The 25,278-nt window shown below is 36.6% G+C and overlaps 1 protein-coding gene across 3 annotated transcripts in view; it reads left to right on the forward strand.

Annotated features, from left to right (window-relative positions):
* The window catches only part of CNTN4 (contactin 4), a 950,914-nt gene that overhangs the window by 376,792 nt on the left and 548,844 nt on the right, over window positions 1-25,278 (forward strand). The window lies entirely within an intron of this gene.

Genomic DNA, 25,278 nt, shown 5'->3' on the forward strand with positions numbered 1-25,278 from the left:
TCAGCTTTCTCATTTGTGAAATGAGCATAATAGAATTGTTCTGATTATCAAATAGAAACATTCACGTAAACCATTTAGCACGCTTACATACCAGCTATTATTACTGCTGTTGTCTCCTCACACTTTCGGGTCTATGCAGTATACTTCTAAGTTCATTCATGAGCATGTACATAGCTATCTGTACAAAGCCAGACCGAGTGTACTCTTAGATGTCTTTCTCACTATCTATAGCAGTACTGGCCAACAGAACCATAATGCCAGACACATACATATCCAATTTTAAATACTTAATAACCGCATTAGAAAAAAGAAAAATAAGCAAGTGAAATTAATTTTAATAATCTATTTTATTTAACCCATATATCCAAAATAGTATCAATTCAATATAGAATCTGTGTAAAAATTATTAATGAGATATTTCACATTCCCCCCCACCCCCCAACTAAGTCTTTGAAATCTGGTATACATCTTACACTTAAAGCACATTTGAGTTTGTACTGTACAATTTGCTGTTTCTGAGACTCAGCTGAGTTTGGGAACCATTCACTTACTGTGTACTCTTAAGGAATGAAATTGCTAGCCCCACATGTCTCTGTAACTTTAACTGTATACAGTCAGGGATGATGACTAATAAAGCATCCTGTCTGAATACAAATGTAAAAAGGCAGAAGACAAAGATACAACTGGAGAAATAGAAGACTATGTCTGTTAAATAGGCTGACATTTAAAAAAAAATTCTTGACTTGAAAGCAACTGATAAAACTTTAAAGTGAGAGTATGCCTGTGAAATGAAAACACATCATAGAAAATAAAACCAAACTGCAGCTCCTTCAGCTGAAATAAAAACTTGAGCGAGGATCTACCAATTTATATTACTAAAGTTAGAGGAACGTAAACCATCCTTAGGGTGCAGTATAAATTTTTAGCTGATGGAACAACTTTCCTTCATATGAAATTATGCTGTTTGATTTACGTGAAAGATATTTGTCAAATGGGAATGAACTGCTTTTTGTTTAACCCTGCTTCTGGGTGTCTGGTAGTAAGGTATGAGATGCCGTGTCCCTGGGTAGAAGAGCACAGTCCCTTCATGTGCGAAGCTGACTTTTATGACCTAGAACCAGGAGAAACACCTGTGTTAGGCTTCATTTTCCAAGCCTAATAACGGAATGCCTTGAACTGCTCGTTCTCCCATCCAATCTTCTCTAAAACGGTGTTTGCACCCCTAACTGCAGGCAGCTGTTTTGTACTTCTCAGACCATTACACTAAATTTGATTTCTACATGAAGTTAACTGTCTCTAACTTATACTGAACCACTTATGATGACTTCATTAGTGCTTTGCCCTAACCGTCCTAGGTAGTCTCCTAAAGATCGTAGGCTCAACGTTGTAATTCACTGCTCCACTATATTGCTGTTTTCAAAAGAAATGTCCTATTATATTAGTAGAACTCAAATTAAATTCAGGAACCAACCCCCTGCTTGTACACTCAGTGTAAATTTCCACATAGTAAGCTGGACTGAGGGCTTGGATCGCCCACGTTCTGTAGCTGGAAAAGACACACATACTCTTTCTTGGCATTTAATAAATAGTGGGTGCTGTTGGGTAGTCATAAATGAAATGTATACCATCATTTTTTTTCTTGCCTACCCAAAAGGTTAACCATCCGAGAAATAATACATTCAAGTTATAACCTTCTAAAGATGACCACATAAACTACTTCGCTGCTTCTGAAAGGGGAGTTCTTAATTATTCCTGAAATAGCTTCTATAATTAAGTAACTTGTCTAATGTGAGAAAGAAAATGAAAGATCTCCAGTGAAGGTCAAAACTAAGGGACGCATTGTGCTGTATATTTTGTTTAGTTTTATTAACTTCAAACATTTTTACTACATAAAGGCGTTTTGTAACTGGAACTTTTATCTAAGATACACACATACATATATATATAAAAGAATTAATTTGCACCATATTTTTATCCATTCTTCTTCTTCCAAAAGGCAGTGTATGCCACTAGCATCCTTTTAAGAATATCCTGCAACTTTAAATGAAGTCAACTTAGAAATAAAGCTTTAAAAAATCAAAGTAAAGTATACGTCTTTTATTAAAAATAAGAAATAAGCCAATTGAGTAAGTACTGCAACTCTGGATTTGGGGAAGTGAGCAAGTTTAGAATCAAGTGTGGGTGCTATCAGTAATGACTGGTACTTGCGTTTTTACTGTGGTTTCTGCCTCATTTTGTCTTGTGGCCGAGTTGGTTAAAATGAGGTTCAAGTTATGGGCTTGAATACCATTTGACAAGAAGTCCTTTTGTCACAGATCTTAGTGTTCATCTTCTTTCATCATCAAGTGTGTTTTTGCCCAAAGACTATGAAAGATACATAGCACACAACCTTCCAATAGCGCGTAGTCTAATAAGGAAAATACAGCATGAATGTTAGTGAGGTCTTACAAAACATGCTGTGGATCACAGAGCAGGGAGATGGTGAGTATGCATAAAAAACACATATGGGATATTTTAATATTCTGGAGGTATATTTCCTAATGAACACCCTAAGGTTTTCAACCCATAGGTTATTGGGAAAATATAGCATAGTCATGAAGCTCTATACTTCGGTAACTTCAAAGTTTGCTTTGTGAGATATTCGGGAAGTCAAAAATTTTACTTCTCTGTGCACTTCAAGCAGTTTATTATGTGTGGATTATACTAAACAGAACTCGCCACTGGAGAAAACGATTTAATATACACGCACTATTCTTTTTTGTTCAGGATTGTCAATGTGGCAAGCAAGAGAAGGCATAGTTACTTCTTCCTTTGATAAATTATTTCTAAATGTTATTGTGGGAACTTTTGCATTAGGAATTAGTCTTTTGGGTTTAAGACTGAAACTTTCTTAATTCCCTTTACCTGAACCATTGCCTCTCTCATCAGACAGGGACCTAAAGGGATGTTTAGGAACAAAGGGAAGACACAAAGAGGTATTGTGCATGGGTGGAGGTGGTTGGGCGATGTGTGGGAAGGGCATGGGGAAGGGACAAAGAGTGAGAGGCAGGCAAGCAGCATGTATCAAACTTTGATGTGGATTGCAGTCACCTGGGGACCACATGATACTCTCTTGGGTTTCTGCACACCTCCCAAGGAGGCTTTGAGTTACTGGGTCTCAAGTTGGAACTGGGAAACTGCATTTTATCAAGGATCCCAGGACTGTGGACTATACTTGAGAAACTCTGCCCTAGAGGAAAAGGAAGTATCCTGTATTCCATTTGCTGGTTCCTTCTCAAGACAGCAGAGAATCCCAAGACAGATGGCTGCTTTGTGGCAACTGCACTTATTCATTCTCCTTCTCTGGCATGTAAACCACCTAGAAATGACTTCCCTGTTGAGGCTCTAATAACCTTGTAAATCCTGTAATTTAGATTCTGGAGCAGATTAGGATGAGAAGAAATTTTTTTTCTTACACGTGTTCCTTAAAAAAAAAAAAAAACCAAAAAAAAAAACACGACATGATGGGCACAGAGTTTCTGTTGGGATGACGAAAAAGTTCCAGAAATAGATGGTGGTGATGTTTGCACAACAATGTGACTTAATGCCACTGAATTCTCTACTTAAAAATGGTTAAAAGGTACATTTCATGTTATCTATATTTTACCACTATACTATATATTACAACAAAAAAGCTTCTTTTACTTACTAACTGCTACTTTTGAGATTATGTTAGTAATCTGTTGGCATGATTCTTAATGAGAAGTTTAGTGCACAGACATCCACAAAGATTAACTGTTCATTAATTTAGGAAAAAAAATAACTTCTTTGCAGTTTATTTCCTTTCATTTTAGTCTTAGCAAAGATCTGAAAAATGTAAATGATGTTTGCTTTGGTTTCTTAAAAAGTAAAAATTAATAGGATAGCAATGCAGGTGTTAAACTTGAAATGTCAATTATTTCTTGAAACCTGAAAACTCTCAGTTTGTAGGATGGATCACATAGTATCTGGGCTCTTTCCTGATGTTCCACAGGTCTATAGTTTACTTATGTAGTTTATTTAACATTTTGCTATGAAATATTTCACCTAAAATTGAATATGAGATTCATAACTGGTAAGTTTTGGGAGAAAGGTTTCATTGTTACTATTTAAAAGCGACTTGGTACGTGTGTTCAGATTGTGTTATGAGCAAGGTCAAAAACATCAAGTGTGCAAGTACTCTGTAATAGGCTGTCTGTCGGATATACCAGGGAATTCAAGCTATTACGTGCACTTTGGTGCACTAAACCAACACTACGTGAAGTCATCAGAGCATAGGACGGCTTCACTAGTCTCACTGTGGTAATTACTGCAGGTGTATCTCGATCGTTTAAAATGGGCGTTCAACCCAATCCTGCTAATGTGTGCCAATCAGTAAATTACTATTTAATTTCCTGAATTTCAGTGGTTCCATGAGTGGGATAAAACTGAGCTACTGTTTCTCTAGAAACTCCTGGGCTATTAGGAGAACTTTTGGCAAGTCTGAATAATTGTTCCATTGGGTCTAACTCTGATTCTCTGGGTCAGGGTCCCTCACTCTTAGGGTCATTGGATGTACTTCAGAGGGTCTGTGAACTTGGGTGAGTGGGTGAAGAAAAAAAAAGTACATTTTTATTTTCACTACCCTCTAGCCAAAATGTGCTTTTTCCTCCAATCATGAAAGGGGCCCATAAACCATATACTATCAGTAGCACCTGTGGCTTTGCCACATAGAAATTACACATTTTTATATCACGTGTAGGAGGTAGTTTAAGCTATCAATTATGCCTATCACTGCTCAGAAAGCTACAGTAGCTCTTAGACCCTCTCTTGTGTCATGTTTTTTATGCATTAAAAAGCACACATTACTATTATCACAGATTGCTTTCTAAATATTTTGATGTCTGTTTCAATATAAATGATTTTCTTTGTAATCGCATTTTCTATGTCAAAATCACTCAGAAACACTCTGATTGGAGGGTCTAGATTGCTGAAGCAGCCCATGGCACTTAAAAGGTCACATGCTCCTGCCTTGGATGGCATCCTTGTATCTTTCCTATCTTCCTTTGAGACGGGATTTGTTAACATTAAAAAAAAAAAAAAAGGCTCAAAAAAAATAAAATGGGCATTCATATTAGGATGCATCGTTCTGTTGAAATATTAAGTCCAGTAGAGAGTATTATAAGAGAATTTCACTTTGAGTACTTGAAACAAAAGGTAAAACGCTTGTGAAGCAAATAGACTCTAAAAATCCTGAACACCTAAGGCTGTTTTCTTGGAACTAAAGTATGCACATGTGAAACCAAACCTCAACGTTCTGTGCTGCTCTCAGCTTGTATTTGTATATCTTACCGCGATCTATGCATCTTACATAGAGTGAAGAACCCTTCAAGGCGTTAAGTAACAAAATTAGGAATTCAAAATGAATGAAGAAATTTTCACGGGAGGCAGTACTTTTTAAGTAAATTTTTAAAGTATGTAGAATGATTCCTTCTTTCACCTAGTGATTGTGATTTTGCTGCTATAGCAGAAAGACTCTTGTTGCTATGGTATCTCTGAATATCGCTTTTGACATTGCCGGTCACAGCTGTAACTGGTCATTTTACAGGGGCATTTTACATGCATTTTGACTATTGTTTCCATGTGAAAGCTGGATTGCTTTGACATGTGTTCTATCTCAAAATTAAATTATTTACTTAATGCAAGACTCTAACAAAAATGAACATACTATGTGAACAAAATGGCACTTATATATTAATTACTTTAATAGCAGGAAACGTTAACTGTTTTCGTTCCAGCTGTTATGTTCATCATGGGAGGAAGTGGAGATCTCTTTGCTTTTTTAACAAAGTCCCAAATCTTTATTTCTTGCTTAAAAAAAAAAAATTCTTGTTCCATTTCCAGCTGCCAAAGTTCTCAGTCACTGATCTAATTTTAGTATTCACATATGGAGTAAATGCCAGTCTTGCCTCATTTAAAAAGTCTTACAATATTACTAATACATATTTTTCCATTGGATAGTAGGCTAAAGTTATGCTATTTTTTGAGGAAAAAAAAAAATCCTGGTCAGACCCTGGCTTCAAAAATACCAAGGGTATGAATATTGATAAGATGCCTAAATTGGCACAGTATTACTGATACATTTACTTTCTGAATCCAAAATTTAGTTTCCAGCTAGCATATGCATCGGCCCTTGCTGTAGCTTGGCCTCTAGATGCAAGGCCTGGGAAACTGTGAATGCTAATTTCATTTGCCGTCGGACAGTTACAACTTCACTTCCCAACCGTCTCCAACATACTTTTTAGCTAGGTCCTAGTAAAACTGAGTTCTATGTGTGAGATGCATTTTAACATTATATCAAGAGAATGGTTTCCATTGTAGGATGGACTTATCTCCATATCCCAGTCCTGCTACTTGTGTTTGTGTGACTCTTTATAAGTTACTCTGTGTCTCCGAGCCACTGTTTCCTCAAATGTGGGTTGTAATATCTGACTTGTGATGGTAATATAAAATAATATATGTAAAGTTCTGGGTAGAATGCCTGGTAGACGGAGGTATTGCAGTAAATAATAACTAATATTCTTAACAGTAATTATGTAATAAATGAATAAACCTTTAAATAGAACAAAACCAGCTTTTTAAGAGCAGAACAGAATCCTCTTTTTTGATCGAGACCAGATATGACAGAGACAGACTTGAACTTGGCCTTGCAGGGTCCTGGTCCCTCCTACTAATGAAAACTCTACCTTTAATCTACCATTCAGACAGCACCCAGTGATACCACTATACTTTTCAAAAGAGTTAGATGAACTGGGTATCATTTTCCATATTTTATAGATGAGGGACCTGAAATTCAAAATGACCTTGGTCACTCTGAAGATGGGGACAGAATCATGCCTAGACTCAGTCTCTCCTAAGTCATCATCCAGACATCATCATTCCCTCACTTTGCTGCTCCTTGTCAACTGAGTCCTGTCCTTTTTAAGACACTGAAGCACAAAGAGTTCTATAAATAAGACCAAAGTTGGCATTTATTTTATCTATCTTATGAAATGAAATTAATCAAAAAGCAATATTAAGAGTAAAGACATAAGAAATCATATAAATCCAGGATTCTTATATGTGGATCCTCTCTGAAGACCATACCAGGAATTGATGGATGGTTCAGGGAGCTCCCCAAGCCCCGTGAAATTGTGTGTTTCATATCGCATGTTATGAATACATTTCTAGGGCAAAGGGCATATCTTAGTTTGGGTCTGTGACCCCTTTCCTATACAGAGAAAAAGAGAAGAGTATCCCCAAGCATATGAGATAAGCAGATTGTTAGAGCAGACCACTAGGGCGTCGCCTAAGAGATGGGATATATTACATTTGAGAAATGGAGACTTCTTTGATGGGCTCTTGTGGGTGGATTCTGCAGAGAGGACTGTACCGTTTAGAAACGTGTCAGGCTGCAGAATATGTGCCTTAAACGTTACGTTATCCTCACTTAATTGAAAGACTCTGGGTTAGGTGGGTCCAAGGTTAACTCAGAGGCTCACTGTTGTCATCAGTGACCTCGGCTGGTTCTTTCTTTCCTCTCTGCTCTTGTGGCTTCGCCTTTAGTTCTCATGCATCTCAGTGTATGGTCTCAAGACGGCTGTCATTCCTGCAGGGATCATATCAGTGGTGAAAGTAGGAAAAAATGGGGAAGGGATGCACCATTAAGCTCTGTCTTATTCCTATCATTTTATTTTTTTAAAAGTGAATGTTTCCCTAAAAACACCCCTCCCATGTAAAACTTTGCTCAAAGCTCATTAGTTAAAACCAGCTCACAGCTATTTCTAGCTTGAAGGGTCCAGATGTGTAAATATTTGGCAAAGAGAAATAAGATTGCTATAACTGACCCAGCCCAGTCATACATCATCACTGTGGCTGAATTCATTGCTGCTCTGAAGAGAAATGGAATTCTGTTATCACAGAAAAGGATAGGCTGACAGTTAGCTAACCAACCACCCATGTCTCTCTTTACTGTGACAATTTTCCACAAATCCTGATAAGTTAACTAAGTTTTACTTTTTTTATTAAGTTGAGAAATACCGTGTCATTCCTAAAAATATTCCAATGTGTAAACTAATAACCATTTACTTAGTTCTTTGCCTCTTACATATGGCAATTATTTCTAATATTCTGCTTTTAAAGTTGGAACTAGTCTAACCAAGAAAACAGTGAGTGATTTTATTAAGCAACTGACAGAGTCAGGGAAAGCCTGCAAGTGATCATTTGATTTTCTGGCAGGTACTCTCATTCTAACAGTGGTCACAACCAACATGATGGCTTATTCTTAATCTAATCTACTTAATCTACTCCCAGTTGCATGGACTATGCATTTTTTTTTTCAGTTTTTAATATTTTTATTGAAGTATAGTTGATTTACAATGTTGTGTTAATTTCTGCTGTACAGCAAAGTGATTCAGATATACACACACGCACGCACACACACACACACATCCTTTTTTCATATTCTTTTCCATTATAGTTTATCCTAGTACACTGAATATAGTTCCCTGTGCTCTACAGTAGGACCTTGTTGTTTATCCATCCTATATATACTAGCTTGCATCTGCTAACCCCAACCTCCCACTCCATTCCCTCCGCCACCCCCTCCCCCTTGGCAGCCACGAGTCTGTTCTCTAATGGACTATGCATCTTTTACAATCTAAAATTTTTAGAATAATGTTGAACAGGAAAAATGCACCACATAATTTGCAATAGTCTTTTGCTTTTCTCATGTAGATTTGTCATACAATTAGAGAAATCTTCTAACACTGGGTCAGGTTGGAGCCTCATTTGGGTAGGACCGTATATTGTAATCAGAATATACAATTTGCTGTTTGGAGGTAATGCCCATTTTTCAACCAGTGTTTCAGTTGGTTTATAGAAACTAGGTGAACTTTTTGAGCAAATGCAAAAATAGACCTTCCATTCTCTTGATCCGCTGTTTCACATCTGTTGGCTTATGGGCCCAGTAGAAAAGTCAAATGTTTAAATTCCTGCCCTATGTGAGAATCTACTTCCTTATATCTTAGTGGGAAAATTAAATTCAATTTCACTGAGTTACTCATCTAAAGTCTCCTTACTCACCTAGTGGAAGGACGTACAAGGTGTATTTGGGTTAATATGTGAGCTGACGTTTTTGACTAAAGATTGTGAGAGAAATGTTTCCATATAACTATTCACCAGTATAAATGTATTGCATAGGAGTGGCATTGCTTTTCAAACTACTATGGAATTTCTTTTATGTTTAGGTGTATGTCACTTATTTTTAGCAAACATGGATATTGGGCAGTTTTTCACTTTCCAACAATGTATTTTGTCTACAGATAAAATTATACAGCTTATTCCTTTTTGTTTCTTATTTCTTCTCTAAACTCTTGTTCATTCTGGAATGGGTAGTAAATGCTCCTCTTAACTTCACATCTACTCTCACTTCTGATCTTGTTTTAATATTGGGACTTTTCCCCAGCACTCTTGTTCTGCTACCATGAGAGGCCAACAGACTTTCCAGCCCCATCACTTATTTCCCCCTGTCAAGTTCTTCTGAAGAACTCTGCTCTAACAGCTTTACCCATGAGAAAAAAATTTTCTTCTTGCACACTTGAGCTTGGATTAAAAACTGACCTGTTCTGGCTCTCATTTTAGGAGCGTAGCACATTTAGAGTCCTGCCTATATGTACAGCCTCCCAAGTAGAACTGAAGAAAGTTTAGTGATAAGTCCATCAGCAAATCATTGCACAGGTATTGAGGAAGCACCTGATGATATGTGTAAGGTTTAGGGTTAGATGCTTCACAAAAATGCAAGGAGGACAAAATACAGTCTTTGCCCTCAGGGCACTGCCACTTTTGAAGGGGAAGGGATGGCGTGTGTATTTGAAAGTTAACTTGCCCTGTAAGACTCTCTGTACAGTATTGGCTGAATTCATTTTTCTGAATGAATGTAGCACCAGTATCTAGAGCTATAGGAATTCATAAAGGGTACAGACCGTTTTGAGCCAAAGACTAAAAAGACACGGAACATCGAAGAGGTTACCCTGTCCCCTCATTGTACAGATAAGTAAAAGGAAGTCTCCAACTCAGTCCCAGAAAGTGATTGTGGTTTTCAAGGAACTACACTTTTGTTATGGACAGAACCAGGATTTGTTCCTAGAGACTGCCAGACTAGATTTATTCAGGAAGGAATGAAAGAAAATCCTAAATTGGGGCAGGGGGGATGCAGAACATAAATGTGTAAATTAACCATATATATTTGGAGAAAAATACACATAAATCTATCTATCATGAAGAGATTGGGAAGATGGCAAAGGGTTAGATTTCTGCTTCACACCTCCCGCTTTATGTTCCCTAAAAGGACAGCATGCTCTAGAGCTACAGTCATTTTTTTCTCTTGGAAGTGAGTGACATCTGTGTTCTCTCTTTTTAATGAGGAAAAATTAGCATTTCCCTTCTGAAATTGTTAATTCTAGGAATAATGCTCACTTCATCTTGCGATTGTCCTCCATAAATGTTAAACTTGTAAATCATCAGGCTTTGTTGAATTGGAAACCATCTGTCCCTCCAGAGGTGTGTTGGTTCACAGTATTCCAGAATGAGGTGATCATGGCATGTGCCAGCATAGCAAATTAAGAAATCTCTCATCTGAGTGTTCTAAGCATTAGTAGGGCATGGTGTCAGAATTGTCTGCCAATGAACTTTTCATTAACCTTAACTGCATCTTGTATTAGAGTCTTGGATTTTTACCTTCTGAGAACACTTATAACTGCCTCATTCTAGGCAAAGCTGGAGGCAATCAATACATGTTTTAAAGTCTACTTTAAAAGCTCAGATGTGGCACAAAATGGGGTTTTTTTTGAGTAGTTTTGATATGTTACAGATGTGAAGTATTTCTTTAGCTGTTTAAAATTTGAATAAGGGAAAGAATCCTGAGTTTAAAAGTTTCTCCTCAGCTTTCCAGCAGATAAATTAAGGGCAAGTTTTACTTAAATGGTAAACAAAATTATTTTGGAAATGGTCGAGTACAGGAAAGGTGGTTATGTGATTAAAACTAAATTACTATTGAGAAAAAGTTGAAAAACAAAGGAAGTCAAAGACAGTACAGGGCTTTGGCAGTGAAAGCAAAAATAAAATTGCAAATGAAGATTTAAACAGATTTCTTCCATTGCAGAAGAAATGTAAGATTTATCCCAGAAACATGTTTGACATTAGAACCCCCTAATTCTAATACAAGGAAGATGGTATCAAGAGGACTAAAGAATTTTTGAGGTGCAGTAAAAGTTTGATTGCCTCTTTTAATCCTTTCACGTTCCTTTCATCTACCTTATAATATAGTTATATGTTGTGCTTGTTAACAGTACTTAAACCCTTCATACCAGCTAAAACATTTTTTGTGCATGGGGCGGGGGGGGGGAGGGGTACCCACAGCAAGGCCTCAGTAAGTGACTAAATTAAATTGAACTGAAAGAGTTACATTGTTATGTTCTTGAGGCAGAAATTCTTGTAATACCATGACAAATAAAAATAGATAACTTTTATTGAAAATGTGTTACATGCTAATTCATTCATTCATTCAAAAAATGGTTATTGAGAACATTTTAAAGTACCTTGGATATATCAGTGAGCAAAGCAAACGAATATTCCTGACTTCTAGGAAACATACAAAATGACCGAGGTCTCTTGCCAAACCAGAAAACAAGGAAGCTATCAAAGACAAAGGGGATAATAACAAAGGATAAAGAGTCAACGTGCAGGGCTCCCCATTGACTTAAAATGGGACAATTTGAGCATTAATAAATAATGGCTGCAATTGATGGAAAAAATATGAAATATGTAATGAAATCTATTAGTACATAAATAATATGGTAGATAGATCTGTCGATAGATAGTGTTCACAACAATGTGATAAGGTGGATTCTGCTCATAATTCCCTTTTACAGATGTGGAGGATGAGCCTTTAAAAGGCTGGGCAGCTGGCCCAAGACAGACCATTAATAAATGGTAGAGGTGAAAATTCAAATCCAGAGAGCTTACATTGACAGAACTATGACAGCTCTATTTTATATCCTTATGTTTAACTAGTCATCTGTCTCCATGTCCTTATGGTAGGGGGAACAAAAGCATGGATTCCTTCATTGTTACATTGTCTGTTTCTGGAGGGCTCATTCGGAACAACTTCAGTGAAGAATTTTGGGCTGTGGGAGGTCAAGCTAGAAAGTTTCTAAATACAAAAAGTAGTAATCACCCCACAATCATTCTTAGCTATTTAACTTTAAGAGCAGATCCACACATCCTTGTGCGTGTGTGTGTGTGTTTCCCACTTCCGCAGTTTCAGTCCTAAAACTCATTCTATCAAGATAAATGATGGATATGGCTCAGATTGAATATGAAAGTTGCCATCTTTTGAATACCTTGGACTTCAAGTAGCTGTGAAAATTGATTTGGGACAATTCTATTTGATATGAAATATGTTTTAATCATAGTAGACACTATTATCACTACTTAAGGAAAAGCAAGGTAGAATAAATACAGAATTTGTGCAAAAACAATATCGCCTAGGGGAGACTTTGATAGTGTGCTTTGTCATTTCTCATTTATGACTCTTTTATGATTTATTGTAGAACATAATGTTATTTATTGCTACACATAAGGATGTATTCCAGGACATGTATGTATGTCTATAGCTTAGGTATGTAATTCAGCATATCGAATTACCAACAAATGGAATCATAGACTACCATCCACAGTCAAAATTGTGATCAAGCGAAGAGCCATGGCACATAATACTATTTTTTGTTGACTAACATTTTTTGAAAAACAAGTTGTCTTTAATTCAAGTGTTTGATAATAAAAAACAAACGTGTCTTTGGAAGTATACCCCTAAAATCAGATAACAGATCTCATCAGTCATCTGGTCTGACCTAATTGAACGATGGGCCCTAAGAAGTTAAGTGACTTGATAAAAGTCACCCACCTAGGAAGTAGCAAAATCAGAATCCAGTGATGGTAGTTCCTAAATTCTATATCTCCACCAGTGGTACCACCATCTACTCTGGTCCAGCTGGAACAGGGTATCACTGCTTATCATTCCCTATACCTCTCTGCCCACATGCAGTCAATCCCAAGTCAGTCTGTTACATCTCCTGTCAAATTCTTGACTGTAGCTGTTAGGTTCATCCCTTATACAGTGTGGTCCCTCAGTATCTGCGGTTGATTGGTTCCAGCCCTTGTCACAGATACCAAAATACACGAATGCTCAAGTCCAGTTTTCAGCCCTCATTATCTGCAGAATGTGCGTCCGCAAATTCAAACAACAGCAGGTCTTAAGCATAGTACCTCATCCGCGGTTGGTTGAATGAGGATGTCTGACCTGCAAATACAGCGGGTCTACTGTATATTGCTACCTTGTTAAAACCTCTAGTATTTCTCACTTAATTTATCAATACTATGACGTCATGGTGATCGGTCTCCTTGCCTTTAGCCTGTGTTCTTCAATTCCATTTTCAATAGAAACTTTTCTGAAGTTCAGGCTTGATTATGAAATCACTGCATTATTCTTGGTTATAAGTTGCCATTACATAACAGGAATGATCCAGGAGACCGGAGGTTCAAAGCAGAGCATCCTTTTGTGGTTTGGGACATCAGTGTAAGAGAAATGAAAAAATCCCAACTGTGTAGAATTCTAGAAAATGTATAGACAAAAGCACAAACAAAATACTCTTCCTTTCCTCCCCTCCACATCCCACCATAACTGCCCACACTTCAGTGTATTAAGTAGGTCAGCTTTACTTATTTCAGTCTGCAGAATTCAGGGTATCATTAGCAGGGAGGCGGTAAGGTGAGGTGGGTATCTCAGTCTGTAAGTGCCTTGTTGACTGGCCTCCGTGGACTCCTTACCCTCATGTACATCGTTTCCCCTTACACCATGGTTGTGGTGGCACCCTCCACATCACATGACACACACATCCCCAGGGAGTTAAGCCTCCACCTGCCTTGCCTCTTGCCACCTCCCTCCTTCTTCACCATCCCACACCTTTTGCCGTAGTCACAGTGAACTTATTTTAGTTACGCCAAAGCTGTGCTCTCCAATAATGTAGCTGCTAGCCACCTCTTACTATTTAAATTTAAGTTAATTAGAATCAAATGAAATTAAAATTTCAGTTCCTGGATCACCCTACCCTTATTTCAGATGCTCATTGGTCACTTGTGGCTGGTGGCTACCCTACTGGACAGCACAGATTTTAGAACATTCGCGTCATCAGAGAAAGTTGAGTTGGGCAGCAGTGCTACAGAGATAAGTGCCCTTCCTTGCCTTTGGTCTTCCTCATCAGCCAGAAAATTACTGGGTAACTGAGCTCTCATTTTCCAAGCCCCCCTTATTTACCTAACTCCTCCTTCCTGTTCTGGTTTCATATGCTGAGGTTCCTTCCTCTGGGGCTTTATCCTGGGGTAATACCTTCTCTACCTTCCCAACTCACCAGCCTTGATTAGGTTCCCTTTCTGTGCTGTTCTTCATACCTATGGCTTCCGTTAGCATAGTGTCTATCACATAGATTGTAATTGTGTGTGTATTTTTCTCCGTCACCCACCAGACAATAAACCCATGTTTCTGGCTCAGTCTCATGTTCGGGCATGCAGTTGAGTGCCTGGCCCTTTGCAAGAACTCAGTAAACTTATGATTAATAATGGATTAATTTAAATGTTTATTTGAAAGAGGCAAACTTACTTGAATAAATGTATTTATAATTTTCCATGAATTGAAGCCTTTTTTTTCATTTGACTTCTATTATAAAAGTAGATATTAATTTCCTCAGAGACTGACCTTAAGAAAATTACCCTTAAGGATCTGTTAGTTAATGTTAAGCCTGTTTAACCCTAAACCATACAGTAATGATGCTGATGACAGTGGTGGTCATCATCGTCATCTTCATCATCATCATCATAGCAGGAAATCTAAGGGAAAATAACCATCAACCTCACACTCACTTAAGGAGAAGGAAACTACATTCAACCCAAGTCTGCTTTATACCAGTGCATGTGAGGAGCCCACTATCTAATATAATTAGAACAAATCAACTGTTTTCATTTGTCCATGTTGCCTTCTACCCCTTGACTACATGGATGCATAATTTGACAGTTGCTTCCATAGCTCAGATAGTTTCTATATTTAGCTTTAACATTAATATTTCATCATAGACATCCAGCTTGGGCAGTGTAATTATTTTTAATGGCTGCACTATAGCCTATCCACTAATGACAAAGTAATTTACTTAGAAATTCACCTATTACTTTTTGGATAGTTAGATTGTTTTCAGTGTTTTCTGTTTTAAATAACATTGAATATTTTATGCAAGCAGATTTTCTTATTCAGAGAGAGAGATTTTACCTTAGGCTAAATTGCTTAAGTACAAAAATCTGTAAAGTTAATGGGATTTGAAAGATTTTGCCAAATATTTTCCCATGAGTTTGGGGATATTGTCATCATGTTGAATTCTTTTTTTAATGCAACAGGTACAAGATGGACAAAAAGGATTTAAAAAATGAGTATATGGTGGGAAATACTACTTTTTTATTGAAACACTATACTGCTCTTTTCAATCACCACTATTGTGTTGACAAAGAAGTGAGTTCAAAGAAAAAAAAAGATGCCATTTATTTTATTCCATTGTTTAAACTAAGTCACTAACCTCTTATACACTGAAGTTAATATCCCCTTTATAAATTTGAATTCTTAGGTATTCCTACTCAAGGGGGTAAAGATGTGATATTAGTGTCGCATCACTCCGTGTGCAATAGGATCTAGTGAGCTCAAGAACACAAGTAAAGTATGTATTCACAATTTAGCTTTAATGGAAGCAGTTTACTTATTTTTTTTTCTCTAGGGACTTTTTACATTCTGTTTTATTTCAAAACATGACCCATGATAGTCCATAGATGTGCACGATCTTCCATATATACTCCCTTCCCCCAGTTTCCTGTATCAGTTCTTTTTTTATTGATACCTACTTTTGTTTGCTTATTTAACTGCCATGATTAAAGCTATTTGTGCTTCAGGATGTACTTCACTGCCTCCTAATAACAATAATAATATAAAATTAGCAATAGCAATAATAATACCTAAACTTATTGAGTATGTATTATGTGCTGAGTCCCACTCTAAGTGCTTTGCAGGTATTAACTCATTTACTCCTCAAAGCAGCACTCATCATGCATTTATCCTTTTTAACCTCCATGTCAAATACTGCAAAACTGAGTCCCAGAGAGGTTCCGTAACTTGTCCAAAATTGTGCTACTATTTAAATCTAGACAGTCTGGTTATCTGGGTTTCCTGCCCTTAACCTGTGTGCTATGCAAAATGCATCTTTTTTTTAAAGATATTTCAAGCAGTTACCTGTGAAATTCTGAAATATTGACTATAAAATGTATTAAAGGTGTTCTTGGAAACTAATTTGAAATTTTGCCATTTGCATCAACGTGGATAGACTGGGAGGGCATTTTGTGAAGTGAAGTAAGTCTGACAGAGAAAGACAAATACTGTATGATATCACTTACATGTGGAATCTGAAAAATAAAACAAGCTAGTGAATATAACAAAAAAGAAACAGACTCACATTTGTAAAGAACAAACTAGTAGTTACCAGTGGGGAGAGGGAAGAGGAGAGGGGCAAGATAGGGTTAGGGGATTAAGAGGTACAAACTATTATGTGTAAAAAAAATAAGCTATAAGGATATAGTGTACAACACAGGGAATATAGTCAATATTTTATAATAACTATAAATGGAGTATGACCTTTAAAAACTGTAAATAACCATGTTGTACAGCTGAAACTTACGTAACATTGCACATCAACTATACCTCAATTTAAAAATAGATAAATAACTTGTAATTGGATTTTTAGAGTACTTTCCAAATCCTTTCAAAATCTCTGTTTGGAAAGCACAGGTATTAAATGGACTGAGAATCCGTTTGGATTTACGCCAAATAAGTCGCACAAAATTAATCTCCCTTATCTTCGTGACTGGTACACTAAAGAACAGCTTTTGGACAGGACAGCTTTTGGACAGGACAATTGTCATTCAGCAGGATAGGGGGCAGCAGTTTGAATGGCATCCTTGTGGAAAATATGGCTAATGATGAGTAGTCTAGCTGATATTGTGGGCATGTACTTTCTCAAATGCCTGATAATTGTCATGAAACTGGAGGCACGGTAGGTTAGATATATTGGAGTGGAGTCAGCCTGTCTGGGTTCAGATTTTGGCTTTTCCACAGCACACTTAGTCTTTGAGTAAATTTCTTAGTTTCTCCAAGCCTCAGGTTCTTCATCTTCACTATAAGGATGCCGGTGTGTGGCATCTACCTCCTACAATTGCTGTAAGTGTTAAAGCGGGGTAATGTGTGTACAGTGTTTGCATAGTATATTCCTAAAATGGTATACTATTTAGCAATAAAAGTTACAGATTACTAATACCTCCTCCAACATGGATGAACCTCAAAAATACTATGCTAAGTGAAAGGACTCAAATGTGTCGTATGATTCAATTTAAATGGTATGTGCAAAAAAGGCCAATGTAGGGAGACAGAAAATATAGTCTTGGTTGCCTGGGTCTGGAGCTGGACATGGGGATTGACTGCATATGGGCACAAAGGATCTCTTTGGGGTGATGGAAATGTTCTAAAATTAACTTGGTGGTAATCATGCAATTCCGTAAATGTACTAAAAATCATTGAATTTTACACTTAAAACAGGTAATTTTATGTCGTATAAATTAAACCTCGATAAACTGTTTAAAAAAAAAACCCTAAAAATACTGTTTAGCATAGTCAGTGATTGTTAATGTCTTTTTACTATTAAATTATTTTTAATAGTGTTTATTTTCCATCTTACCTAAAGTGAAAGATTCTGGGGATATGCCATAGGACCCTGTACTTGGCTGTGCTTCATCAGTATTTTGTCAACTGTTTTGGATGAAGACATGCTTTCAAATTTGAGAATGACACAGCTAGGAGGGATAACTAATAGAATAGAAGCCAGAACCAAGATTTGAAATTGTTTCGACAGCCTGAAAAGCTGGGCTAGTACCAGTAAGATGAAATTTAACAAAAATAAATGTAAAGTCTGACACAAGTTGGCTTCCTCAGGCAGGCAAAGGGGTATAAGCAGCTGGCTTCTAAAGTGGCTTTACCCTTATAAAAATGTGTTTGCGTGTTACAAAGAGAGTCCCAGAAAATCTAGGAGGGGATTCAGGCCAAAAGGGAGGCTTCCGATATAAATGGTACATTAGGTTTTTGGTAGATGCTGGAAGGATGCCCATCTGGAGAGTCCATTCTTTATGTTCACATGATGATGATAATGATTATAGTAATGATTTTATTTATAATGATATTATATAAAGTGATAAAATCCAGTGCTTACAATGTCAGAAGCTCTGTATAAAGTACTCTATATACATTATCCCATTTAATACTTATAACAACCCTACAAACAGAGAATATTTTTATCCCGTTTTGCACGTGCAAACCTGAGTCTTAGTGAGCCTTAGTTAAATAGTGAGTGATTGGCAGATGCAGTTTTGAAGCAGTCCTAATTCAGGGCCCATATTTTCAACATTAAAGTCTATGATCTGCCTTTAGAATTCCTTATAAACAAGATATAGTTCTTAAACTCTATAAAGTAAAAATGCAAAAGCAAAGAGATACATAGCTTATGCCTTTTGCGGGGGAGAATCACAGATGATTTGACCAATAGTAGGATTGGTTTATTTTAGCTCTAATCCTTTGGGAGGGACTAATTTCCATCACTGTATTCTAAACTGTGCTCCATCTAATGAGCTGTGTGAAAATGCTGAGGTGTCACGGGCTATGGTCATTCGAGCAAGAAGACAGTAAACTCAGTAGGAACAGCTGCTTAATAAAAGGCTATTAGTAGGCCAGAAAATAAACAGGAGATGTTGCTGAAACGTATAATCTATTTTTAAATTACTTTGAAATCATCTCTTGGGCATTGATAGAGAAGAGGAAGTTTTATAGAAAACACTCTATCTTAGAAGTATGCTTTCAGATATTGTTTGCTATTTTATATTCAATAATCTGAAGAGGGGGGAAAAGGGAGTCAACATGTGTTAATGAAAAATATAAAAGATGATGTGTTGACTTGAAACCCTGTTATTATAAAGAAGAAGGAAATTGCATTGGCACAAAGTCAGAAAGGTACATACTTGGTGTTTTCTTATTTCCAAGGGTGATGATAAACACAGGAGATCTCAGTTAGTCTGAGGTACCATGTAAATCTGGGGATCAGGGAGTTGCAAGTCCACCTTTCAGCTCTTTCACAGAGTGTATACGTGCCATAAAAGTGACTCTCAAATTAGTTTTTTAAAAATAATGAATGAAAAATTTAAGTTCACTGATACATAGATGTCTTTTCTTATTTAGCACTTAGTTCTATTTAATCATTCATTTTTACTACATTAAATCATGATCACAGCTTTATCAAGTGGCTTTGATTATTTTTTTCTCTCTCTACCACTAATGGAAACTTATATTAGCTGTGTGTTCTCTCCTTCAGGTCTCCCCTACTTCCCAGCAGGAATTAAGTCCTTGGTCATTTTTTTCCATCTTCCTACTACTTTGGCAACAGTCTATAACTAGAAAGTCCCAACCATTTCAGCATATTTGTTTTGTCTCTCCCTTGAAATATCCAAAAAGAACATACATTTCCTTTTCCTTCTTGAGAAGATTAAAACTAATATTCAAATAATTTTGCCTGCTGTTGCCACTTCCTTTGCTGTTTATCTTTTTGACCCGGGAAACAAGTTAATTTTAAGCCTTCCCCGTTTAATGCAACAAATTAACACGTGCATCATGTGCTTGTAGAAATCCATTCGTGCAAGGACAGCTTTTTCCGTTTTTTTGAGTAACAAGCGACTAGTAACTTACCCTGAACGATCTGTCTCATAATGGTTTTGGAAAATTGGGATTTGGATCAAAGTTTTCTCCTTGTCTAATGGACGTTAATAGAATGGGGAAATGGAGTTTTCTAAAAAGCTCCCGTCGGTAGCATAACATTTGATGATGGTAACTGTCCACGTTCAGATTATTGCCTTCAAATTCTTAACCTGTAGAAGAAGAAGATATTTGAAGTGACTGCTGTCAAGACACTCCTCTGAGTACATAACAAAATCCTTTTCAACATTTGAATTTCATCTTCCGTTACTCTAGCGCTGTTAACCTGCTAACCTGATATGACAATAAATACAATTCCATCACTAGATAGTATTGTTTTGGGTACAAATAAGTTGTAGTTTATAAATTGTATCTGCATTAAGAGGAACTCTAAATGGCCTCTGATACTAGATCGGGGTGTAATGCTTGGGCTCCCCTGGAATGCAGTGACCCTTGTAACTGGGTATACCTTGTGCGGGATTGTTGATGTTTATATAAGTTTTTTATTGTCCAAATAACACTTTCGTTTGGATGCAGCTGTAAAGGAATGGATTAGCTTTGATTTCTGATTATTGGTGAACCTTTGACAGTTTAACCATCTTATCAGAATGGGTAAAAATTGACCATTTGGAGGGTGGCTGAACTTAAAGTTACAGCCCTTGTTTTCTCCAAACTATGTTTCATGACATTCCAAGATTATATAAAATAACATTATTAGATTGTTCTGTTTGTTTTTTTAAATCAAGTTATGAGATCATTTCTTTATGTAAATCAGATAAAAACCTTGTTGAAATGATGACTACCAAATGTCTACTACCTTCTTCTCACTTTCTTCTTTTTGGAATTCCACCTGGTGTTTTTTTGTTGGTGAAATTTCTATTTCTAAAAATAGTTTTAGTTTATATAAGCATATCATTTCTGAACCTGACTCCTTTCCCAGCTTATTTGGAAGTAGGCTTATCTTTACCCCAATGCACTGACTTTTACAAGTATTGCCACTACTTGGTAAGGTTTGGGTGAGGTATTGTTTAAACTTAACTTAAAAAAGTAACAACAAGGAAAGTTACATCTTTGTAAAGCAACTTATCTCCTTCTTCTCTCCCTTCCCACCATCCAGCCAACCTACCAACAGACCATCCCTGCATCCATCCATCCATCCATTCATCCATGTACAGTACAAGTATTTGTTGCCAGGGGATTTAGAGATGAAAATACATAATCCTTGTCTTTAAGGAGCTCACAGTCAAGATTATTGCCTAGGATAATATCAGCATTTTTAGGTACTCTTTATCATGGATGACTTCCTTCAAACTAAAATAAAATCTGTATCTGTGTATAATTATAATGCAAATGCATATAAGCACTTAAAAACTTTGTTAGTATTTGGTGAAAGTTTTCCCTCTTTTTCATACAATAGATTCTGTGACGTCAGGAAAGTTTAAAAGCCTTTGGCTAGACGTTGCATTGTTATTGATCTCTTTTCTTCTTTGTCATTGTAATTTTAGGAATATATGAGAATTTGTCTTTTATACTTTCTTTTCAGTTTCTAATATACTGTGGGATTTGCCACATTCAGAGAGTTGGAAAGAAACAGTATCAGCCTTTGGCAGTAAATTAGTTTTTGCAAAAGCAAATGTACCAGTAGGTTATATCTGTTCGTGAAAATAAATTTGTAAAGTTAAATTATGACTCAGTACATTTTTAAAACTGCACATTGAGAGTAGGCTTAGCAAACCTGTGGGTCAGCACAGATTAAAAAGACAATTCTAGATTCTCTCTTTTTCCTTCCTTGTATGTACCTTGCCAATTAACACCCTAAAGCAATTAAAATATCTATGCTTATCCCTAATACAGATCTACTTTCTTGGGCATTAGCCAAACTGCACATTTTACAATCACTTACCCTTCAAGCACAACTATTGGTAATTATCTAAGATGTTTAGATGCAAAGTCTTAGCAATTAAAAATCTAAGTTCATGTTTGCTGGGAAAATGTGCAAAACAAGTCTGAACTTTCAGAGCTTGCATAGTAGATTCAATGGCAATGCATAGACATCTCCTTGCATTAGTGCATTACCATTCCCTTCAGTTGAAATGGATGCTTACAAGTGAGGAAAGCAACTAACATAATGTTACTTAAATTGAATGTAGGCTCCATTTTTAATAATAGATAGTCTGGAATCATAGATAAAAAGGAATGATAAATAATACAATAGAATCCAAACCATTCATCTTTGCATAGCTCTACAGAGACATGCTGATTTCCATCAAATATTTTCCTGGCATCCAGCCTTGCTTTGTTTTTGCAGTTCTTTTTTTCCAGTGAGTTCTTATGTTGAAATATTTTCCACATTAGCATGTATTGACTCATTTTCTTTTTGGTGAAATATTGAAATAGCTCAGTTTAACGGATCATCTGGGAGCTTTTGCCAATCTTGAGAGGATAAGAAACTTGTTGAAAATTATTTTTGCCCTCTCAACAAAAGACATTAGATGTTTAAGCATTCTAGAATTTTCATATTGAATCTAATAGAAGTCACCATAGTGATTAAGGCTGTTCTCAAGCCCCCCCAAGATTTGAGTAACAAAACTGTGAAGTTGCATCATTCATCAGATTTTCCTCACTTGAATGAAATTGAGGGGGAGGGGACCTCTGAAGGAAGGAAGCCCGCACTCCCGCACCCACTGTTTATTTTCCCATCCCCTTAAGCTAAACCTTGTCTTCCCTGCTGGATGAAATTTCCCATTTCCTACAGCTGAAATAAAGACAAACACAGAAGTTATTTCTTCGTTTCCAAAGTACCATGTTCTGTGGAGTTGAAGGAGTTTGAAGAGCATCTTCATAGGTCCAGTGTAGGAAGCATTATGTACTCATTTTAGAACCTCCACACTCTAAAATAATGCTGGTTATATCAGTTACTCTTAAGAATGCCTTTTCTACGTGTTGCTAAGTTTTAAAGCTACTTATATAGAGTATAATGTTTTTGCCTAGACTAAGCCACATATTCAGCTGTTTAGAAAATGATGGAATTTTATCTTTTTTTCCTCCCTCTCCCTTCTTTTCCTTTCTTCCAGCCTTCCACATTTGTTTTTTCTCATTTTCTCAAAGGAATATACCCTCTAAGGACCAAGGAATACTCTAAACAATAGTGGTTCCACCCACCTTGCTGATTTGACCTTTGTTGTAAATAGAACATACGTGTGTGTATGTGTGTTAAATACACAGTCTGTCCTGCCATGTTACATGTGTTTCTAAACAGCAATAGGAAAAGAGTAAATAAGGGAACATGGAAGTCATAATTGATCATATGATATTTTCCTAGGCAAAGGTTGCTGCAGTAGCAGGATTAGGATTATTGTCTTCACCAGGAAAGAAGAAGCCTTCAGCTAACAGCTGCTTAGACAAGAGCATTCTCCACTCTAAAGAAAAGAAAAAGAAAAAGGGAAAAAAGCCTTAATTATCTGCACCAGGGACTTTTTACATCTAAGGAGGTCTTGTGCTTGTGGCAGACTACACTTCCTCCTGGGCCCACCTTAGCATCAGTGCTACTCACCCCAAGCCCATTTCTATTCTGCTTTGTCTCAGTGCAAGAAACCCTGATGTCCCGTCTCATGGTTTTCTGTATTTTTGATTACCACCTAGGCAGTCTCCAGTCATGCTCAGCTGCCTGCCTAGTTTACCTACGATAGTTTTTGAAGGAGGTGCCCTTAATTCTTTGCTTATGTGCTGCTTATAAAGTTGCATGGGTTTTCAGTGGTCTACCTCAAATTTGTTTTTCCCATAAGCCATATTTTTAGTGCATCATTTTGCAAAGAGTGAGGTCTTTCAAAAGCACATATATTCTGGTGTGGTGGAAATGCCTGCTTTATACTCTTTTACCCTAATACAGAACTCATTTACAGTTTTGTATTTGTGTGCCAGCAACATTATTTATAGAAATGTATAGAAAATAGCTTGAACCCTGGAATATATGTTGTAGTTACAAGTCACTGTATCTACTTTGTATGTTTTAGTAAACGAAAATGGTATTTAGGAGGAAAAATCTCACACTAAAACATGGACATGAATTAAGGATAAAATCTATTTTCACATCACTGATCTAGATAGCAAGACATTACCTTCCGTAGTTTATACAAACTTCCTATTAAAAAAATTAAGGACAAAAATTCAGTGCTTCTGGGAGGGTAGGATCTTTCACATGAAGCAAGAAATAAACTTCTTCAGAGCCTCAGTCAACCGACTGATTGATTGATTCTGGAGAATCAATAAAAGAAGCCATGTAAGGGTAGAGATTGTGTCTAATATATGTCTTTTACCCTCCATGCCACCCAGTAAATGGTAGGTATTCAGAAACAACTTATTGTGTTATCAGTAAATCCACACTACATGCATCCATTTACCATTGCCAATAAAAATAAGGTTGGCTGTAAATATAGAAGAACTAAATTATAAAAGAATAACAGATTCAAAAATCTTTCTGCTAGCAGGTCCTCCTTATTAGGAGCCTTAGTTACCAGTGGGTCAACAAATGAAAAAAAAAATATATGTGTACACACATGTGTTAAAATGTTAACTGTTGTTGCAGCCACATGGTGGGCAAATTGGTAATTATTGCCCTTTTTTAAAATTCTGTGAATGTGTAAGCACTTTCACAATAAAATACTGGGAGAAAGCAGATGCAGTTGCCTATATGTAAGAAAAGACATACTATTATCTCATATCCCTATAGACTCTCCTAGGCTATAAGCAGTTATTAAACTGCATCATTTAGTTTGAACTATCTCATTCAACTTGTCTTTTCCTGTGTGTTTAAAATCCCTCTAATTACAGTTTTAGTATTTATGGCCTCTGATATTTAGTATGACGGAAATGCCTCAAAACACATGTGTATTCCCCAACTCCAAATCCTTTTGTAAGACTAGAAATTCACTTAAAGAATGAGGAGGTGACTCTTCCTTCACCAAGCAGACTGCCTGTCATGGTTTTATTGCACTCTGGTACTTTACACTGGGATTCTTTCTGTGATTATCTGCAAATCATTCACAAGTTTTTATTTTATTTTTATTTATTTAATTTAATTTATTTTATTTCGTTTGTCTCACAAATGTATACTGTAAGCTTCTCAGACAAGGAGTGTTTTAAGTTTTCAATACCTTATTACCTACCTGTAAATCAGAAAATATGGCAGTTTAGGCTCTATCATGTTGTTTTGGGTTTTACTGATTTTTTTTTTTCCCAAAAAAATCTTTAGGCACTCTTGTAATGTTACTCAGCAAAAACTTGATTGAATCCCTGAAGGCAGGGAATGT

The sequence above is a fragment of the Balaenoptera musculus genome, chromosome 11 (assembly GCF_009873245.2).
Source record: "Balaenoptera musculus isolate JJ_BM4_2016_0621 chromosome 11, mBalMus1.pri.v3, whole genome shotgun sequence".
Taxonomy (NCBI): domain Eukaryota; kingdom Metazoa; phylum Chordata; class Mammalia; order Artiodactyla; family Balaenopteridae; genus Balaenoptera; species Balaenoptera musculus.